This window comes from Montipora capricornis, chromosome 12, assembly GCF_036669925.1.
Source record: "Montipora capricornis isolate CH-2021 chromosome 12, ASM3666992v2, whole genome shotgun sequence".
In the NCBI taxonomy this organism is placed as follows: Eukaryota; Metazoa; Cnidaria; class Anthozoa; order Scleractinia; family Acroporidae; genus Montipora; species Montipora capricornis.
The window spans coordinates 31,979,938-31,987,437 of NC_090894.1; the positions used below are offsets into that span (position 1 = coordinate 31,979,938).

The 7,500-nt window shown below is 38.7% G+C and overlaps 1 protein-coding gene across 1 annotated transcript in view; it reads right to left on the reverse strand.

Annotated features, from left to right (window-relative positions):
* Positions 1 to 6,656, reverse strand: part of LOC138026646 (tetratricopeptide repeat protein 28-like) — a 17,437-nt gene extending 10,781 nt beyond the window's left edge. The window contains exons 1-3 of the mRNA XM_068874082.1: positions 6,594 to 6,656; positions 4,854 to 4,901; positions 4,560 to 4,608 (exon numbers count right to left, since the gene is read on the reverse strand). The gene's annotated coding sequence lies outside the window, so the exon portion shown is untranslated. The remainder of the gene's footprint in view (positions 1 to 4,559; positions 4,609 to 4,853; positions 4,902 to 6,593) is intronic.
* Between the last annotated feature and the right edge of the window lie 844 nt (positions 6,657 to 7,500).

The window sequence follows — 7,500 nt, forward strand, 5'->3', positions numbered from 1 at the left end:
CTCTCCCCACAACATTTCTAAGGACATGCAATTAATTCCTACCGAAAAAATATTTTCTAAAAGAGACGCGATTCGTAAGGCAGGAGTACCCAACAAAACCACTCCACAAAAAAGCTGCTCTGCAGACTCTTTTCGAGCTGGCTGTATAAAAAAAAATCTCGAGTGGGAGCTGGCTGGGAGTTGACTCTAACCGCGTATGGCTCACTGGGATATGAAAAACATTGTTCCTGGCTGACTAAAAAAGTTCAGTTTTTTTTTCCTGGCAAAGACTTTCCAGGCTGAAATTTGTCCACTGGCGTAAAGGTTTTTAGATCATATTCGAATGATGCAATTAATTGGACAGACTAATGATAGCACGTTTTCTTTTAGTTTCTGGCTTCTACCATGCAAGATCTCGTCACACAACGATCTCCCTTAAAGAAAAAAAGAAAATAAATATGATGAAACGGCGATAATAGAGAAAAGTTCTAGCCCGAGATCCTTACCGTTATACACCTATCAAATCGCGCACGCTGCAATCATTTGTCATTGACAAACCAATTCCGGTCGGAGGACAGATTATCTCAGATTGCCATGGGCCAACGGAAAGAATATCATCATTTGTGGATCATTTATTACAGCTTATTGCCATGCGAAAAAAATCGTACATGAAAGACACAACTGATTTCTTAACTTTCGCTGAGGAGACAATAATTCCACAGGATACTATTTTGGTATCTATGGATGTCACAAGTTTGTACACGAACATCCCACAAGTGGAGGGAATTCAAACAGTATGTAGTGCATATGAGAATTTTCACAATAATAACCGTTCTATATCATCTCACTATCTTACAAAAATGCTAGGCCTCAAACTTAAAGAAAATTTCTTTGACTTCAAAGGGGAAAATTATCTCCAGACTCATGGGAAGGCTTTGGAAGAAAAAATGACGATCGCTTTTGCCAACATTTTCATGGCCGAAATTGAAACCAACCTACTGAACCAAAGTGGGATAAAGCCTATAGCATGGAGACGCTATATCGATGACGTTTTCTCCTTTGGGACACGAAAAGAGAGGACCTTGATATATTCATAACACAAGCAAACACATATCATCCAACGATAAAATTCACAGCTGAGATCTCAGACACCGAAATCGCTTTTCTTGACACAGTGATTTACAAAGGAGTGAGATTCCAAACAGAATCCAGCAGTAAAAAACCTTAAGCAACTCTTGATGCAAGAATGGAGTTTAATACACAATCAGCCAATGTTGAAAACGTTTACAAAACACCTCCTATCATATCATACAGAAGAGGGATATCACTTAAAGACATGCTTGTTAGAGCAAAACTTTGAAGGCACCTACTACACCGTCGCAACCGCAAAGACGCGTAGGGAAGTCAGAGCAGGTCTGTAATTATCTTTTCTCTAACAGAAATAAACTGTATCATTAATCAGTTCTCTGTTGTTCAACTCTGAAGTTATACTGACACAATTATTCGTCTCAGATGCACACAAAATTCTTAACTTGGCTAGCTGATAAACCTGTATTCCTATTTGAAAGGGTCGATGTATCTTCACCCTTGGTATCTTACACTCAATCTCGTATATACATCTAGAAGATCAAGATTAAGATCAAGAGATCCTTGTTAATCAGTTGCAAAACACAGTTGGGCCTCGAGGGACAGTTCTGAACTGGTCTATAGATAATATTTGTCTAACAGAAGTAAGCGGATATCTATCAGTGGAACACTTTCTGGTTTGCTTTAATCTCGATTGCCGGGTTCCTCAAGGCTCTCGTTTGGATCTAGTCATCTTAATTGATTAACGTTATCGAAAAAGACCTACCATGTGTTCATTGCTTTACTAAACTTTATGTAAATTTCAAACCAGATAGCCAAGTCAGTCAATATGCCAAAATAAGGGCTATGGAAAGGTGTATTGCAGATATTCGAAGATGGATGATCACTAATAGACGCCTACTTGATGCCGACAAAACTGACGTATTACTAATTGAACTCAGTATCAGCTAAATAAGTTAGATGGCAGCAAGTTTTTACGTGTTGGTGATAATGACATAAAGTCTGTTGTTCGATGAAAAAATCTCCATGTCTACACACATCATCAAGGCATGCAGCAGTGCGTTCTTTCACTTTTATAATATCAGAAGAATTAAGAAATATCTATTACTTTGTGGACGGTTTGTATTTAATAGTGCATGCCCTTGATGATTATTGTAATATCTTATTGTATGGACTACCAAATGTCAAATTCTCCAAATTACAGCGTGTCCAAAATGCTGCTGCTAGACTCAATATGGACATACCCAATTTCTCACACATAACTCCAGCTCTCTACGAACTTCATTGGCTTCCCATTGCCTATCGAATCAGGTTTAAAATTTAAATCAATTCATGGATCAACGCCATCTTATCTTAGTGACTAGATGAAGGTCAAGCACAAGAGCTCATATGTATTACCTTCGAATAATAGCCTGGTATTAGCAGTTCTACAGAAGATAATGCGCCCAACACTTGATGGCAGGTCGACTGACCTACGTGTTGTTACGACTCTTGGAATTTTTTTTACAGAAGCAAGTGCTACACTATTTGTAGCTTTTTAACATCATTTTCTTGAATACGTACACAAGCACCAAGAAAAAGGTGTTAAAACACCGAACAGAAAATTGTGCTTGAAAACCTAGTAGTTAGACAACTATAGTCTTTCGGATTTCAGGTACGCTGACATTTCATCAGAAGAACTTGTTTTCAACATTTGGAACCTCTTTATAGCGGTCAGCTGCCGCATGCAATTTGCCTTACCAAACATTAAAATCTTATCGTCGCTGGAAATTCTTACGAGAGCATTTCCATAATTGGACTTGGTGGCCTTCGGGAAGACTATCTATTTTCGTTACTTTTCTTGTAAATCTTTTATGTCCCCCCACGGAAACGCTCGCTACGCAGGCTACTGTTGATCCTGATTGGTTAACAATTGCTCAGCAAGACCAAGCAAGGTTACAAGACATTCCTTCCCCGAAAATAAACATGTCATATGCAATGAAGTAGGACAAAACTTCTGATTTAGAAATGATACCAATAAAGAGACCTCGAATACTAATCCAAAATAACACATTTTTTAATAATAATTTCCTCCTTAACGCATTTCATGTTATGCACATCACTCACTTCCATTTTAATTGAATTCTTCTCTTTTTTGCCGGGCTTAGTTTTGAAAATCAAATGATTCGACTTTCTAATATGGCAACTTACTGCAGCAGGTCTTAACAGGTTTGACTCCTGCCGAAAGGTATTCGGATTTTTTCCGAGTAACCCCGAGTCACCACCGATCGAAAAAATATCTCTTCAAAGAGGAAGTTGTATGTAATTGAAACTAGTTTGCATAGCATGAGACATTTATTCATAAGTAAAAGATGTAAATAAACCGAATGAACGACTTACCAGTGTTGGTCCAAACTAACTAACCCCCGGGAATTTGTCTTTTTTTCTTATGGATGGCAAATTCCCGGGGGCTGGGGCACTTAAGCTGTCAAATGCCCAGCGGTGAGGACGAAAGTAGAGGGTAAATGCCCCGCCCCCGGGATCGTTCCAATCAACCATGCAACAGGTTCTATTCCTTACATCATAGATTACTGTCGTTTTCAGCGTTTTAACGCCAGTTTTCGATTTCGTACGTCTGCAATAGATTGCTCCTTTGAGGCCCAATTCACGTTTTCTGAAATTCGAAGCTCGCAATAATAGTCTTAACCGTTGCAAACCGATGATAAAAAACAATCAGCCACCAAAACACTGATAACATTGTGGTCTGATGTGAAATATGTTTAATTATACATGTTTATTTATAGTCCTTGATTTCAAATTTGCAAACCTTTCTATAATATTTCCAAAAACCGCCATTTTTATAATATGATACCAAATAGAATGAATGATACCAAATAGAATGAATAAAATGCGGCCTGTCGCGAAACGCGACAGTTCATACAAGCTCTCGCTATTTGCTTTGAAATTTGCTTTTTAGATTAAAGTACATATTAAAATTCAGAAAACATAACTTTAAAACTTCTACAATTTTTCCAGTCCTTGCTGGATAAGCCAATCCTCCACAAAGCGCTGATCTTGACCACAGAAATTCTCCATGTTTTAGATATAAACCACGTGGGTGTCAAAAGCCCAGGGCTGTCCCCGGGAATGACTAATGCCCGGCCCCTGGGTCGCGCTAAATTAGCTACAGCCCCACCCCCGGGACTGACAAGGCGGGCAAATGCCCCGCAGTTGCCCGGGGGGCATAACTCTAAAAATTTTAACTTCTTGTGGTTATCCACTGCCAAGTCTCTCGGTAAAACGTTATCTTGTGGGATATAACTTTCTAATACAAATCATTTATGCCTACTCGAACAACGTGGATTGACAACACGTGACTGTAAATGAAAAAAAGCTCAAGATACATCACTTACTTACTTTGTCGATGTGCAAAGGAAAGAATAGAGGGTAGTATAGTTTGATCAAACGACAGACAAATAACTTAATACACCTAGAAAGCTAATATTACGAAATACCTTGCAATGTTCCTCTTCAAAACCTTTTGAGAAGAAATAATGAATCTGGCTGAAAAAAAAAAAGCTTAAATAATACTCGTGGATCATTTGGGTGCGTCATTCGCAACTGACCATGAGTGACGGTGATCACTTTAGAAAATAAACACATAAGGAATTCCGATATAGTCACTAACTTGATCCAAACTGAGTAAAGAGAAAACAACAAAAAGTAAGGCAAAAGTCATCAGCACTGGTTTATAACACATAAATTACTTGTTCGTGTTGTTAAGTTATAAGTAACAGCGAGCAACTTACCAAAATGAATGCTAATCGATGCGAGGTCCTTGACGACAAGAAATGATTCTGAAAAATTTGATGATTTAATGTGGTTATCCATGCATTATCGAATCTTGTACGAAAACTCTTAACTTTCATAACACAAATCAATTATGCCTAGTATGCAAAAAAGTAGAACTGGAGAGGAAAGCTAAAAAGTTCTCAAGAGAACAGATCAAGGTGAAATGACTGTTCCATTGCTCCAAACAACTCAAGGACGGGGGCGTTGGGATTTTCGGTTTTGGCCATTTTTTAGGCCGGTTTTTCGCTTTTTGCACCGACAAACTTTGGTTTTTCGGTTTTTGTGCGTGTTACAGTTTCGGTTTTTTCCTTCTTTTAGCATTTGGTTTTTGGTTTTCGGCCAAAATACAAGCGGTTTTTCGGATTTGGTATCCAACGCGGTTTGCATTTTTGCCTGTTTGGTTTCTGGATTCCTCAACCGCGAGCGCGTGCGAAATTAACATAGTTTAGTCCGTATCCTTTAGGTGCCACTAAAGTATCAGATTGATTAAGGTTTTGGAAATCCGGGTCTGTAAACTTTCGGTTTTAATAAAAATTCACTTCGGTTTTTCGATTTTGGGTGAATTCTTGAGCGGTTTTTCGGTTTCTGCTAGGCCCCAATGCCCCCTCCTCAAGTAATGGTTTCGTTCGGCGAGGTTCAAAGTTGTAATGAGAACGCATACATTATACGAAACTCTGGTCTTGCTTAGCTTTAAGTAAGACTTAAAGCGAGAAGACATTAAGGGTTTGTTATGGCTAGAACTGATTGAATGCATTCTTAATCGTCGTTTGCTTTGTGACACCCTCAATTTTGAATCTAGGTGGATTCAAAAACCAACACCTTCTCCCTTCAGCAACAATTCAAGATATAGAGATTGCTTCATGGAAAATGCGCGCGTACGATTTTTATTCACGAGTTGAGTAGTATGAGAAAACGAACTAGTGGGCGCAGCGAACGAGTGAGTTTTCTGATACGAAACAACGAGTGAATAAAAATCATAGAAAGCATTTTCCATGCTGTAATGTGTTTATTTCATAGGGACTGAAGTTTTTTTCGTGGTAGTGTTTGATAGACAAATTTATTTCGAACAAATGGAGTGGGGCGATAAAAGCAATAAACAATGCTTTAAAATCGCCCAGCCGACAATATATTTAATTTTATATAATAACCAAGTCAATGTGCGCGCTCTGATTGGTCAATCAGCTATGCTTTATTGTGCCAGTAAACGCATGGAAAAATCGCGCGTCTTCTGAATTATTATATAAAAGCAATAGACCACAGGTTTCTGTGCTTTATAGGCATGATAAACCACTTGGAATGTTGGACGAACACTCGAAGAATTAGTAAATCACTCGCCTGCGGCTCGTGATTTACGAATTCTTCTCGTGTTCTACCAACATCCCGCGTGGTTTATCAGCCTACGAACCATAGAAACTTGTGGTCTATTGCTTAACAATTATTCCATGAGTGCGCGTTGGATATGAGATGGTAAATAGCCAACGAGGCGCGTAGCGCCGAGTTGGCTCTAACCAGTCTCATATCCAACAAGCGCGAATGGAATAATTGTTTTTATTAAATTCCTTAGACTCCAAAAGTTTGGAAGTACGAAATACGAGCGAAACAAGTGAGAATCCGGGTGAAATTGAAAAAACTTGATGAAGATGCGATGTTGTGTAATACCTGTAGAGACGCAGGCACATCACAAAAACATTTCTTACCTTTTCGCCTACTTCTAAACGTCGGAATTGACCCAAACTTTCCACAAAAACGTTTAATTTCTTTTTGGTTTTATTCAGAGAGAAATTTCGCTTTCTGGCAAAAATAAGTTTAGCTTAGCAACGCTTATCACAATCATTTGCCATATAAGGTTAAACTAAGGTATATGAGCTGATAATTAAGTTTGAGTAAACCAATCAGGACACGAGAAATGCAATAGCCGAGGTTGAGAATTTAATAATAAAATTTACACTACTTACTGTGTTTCAGATATTTGAAAGTAAGCCAAAGTGAAGAGTGTTTTTAGTTCGTCGCTTGTCAAGGCTACCGGCCGGCGCTTTAGGTTTATTTCCCTTTCCTTGCTTCTTTAGTTGTTTTTGTTTGGACGAAAGAACCTCTTTGGTTTTCTCAAATACCAGGTCGTTTGTTATGCTTGCGGAATAGCCCTTTTTCTTCAGTTGTCGTTCCAAGCTAGCCGCTAAACTTCGAAGGAAAGTTGGCTCGTATTCATTGCCGTCTTTAGTGCGGACGGAGATGATAAATTGATTGATGTATTCAGTATTCATTCAGCTCAACTGCTGGAATAACTTCTATTTTCCTGTCTTCGACCTTCGTTTTCTACACAGTTGTGTTGTGATTGAGTTAGTCGAGTACATTGTGTCTGATTGGGTAGTGGAGTCAAAATTTTAGGTTTTGACGACAACGTGAGCATATAGACACGAAACAGTCATTTTCTGATTAGACTTTAAAACCGTTCGTACCCATCCAGTTACGGGATAGTTCGCCTGTATTGTAGAAGGTCAACAAGACGGAATAATCGTGAAATACTTGCGATAGCGCGAAGTTTTAATGTGGATTGACGTTTTCGTGGCCGTAGCCGTTGTCTTTGCTTTAACTCCCTATTCACTG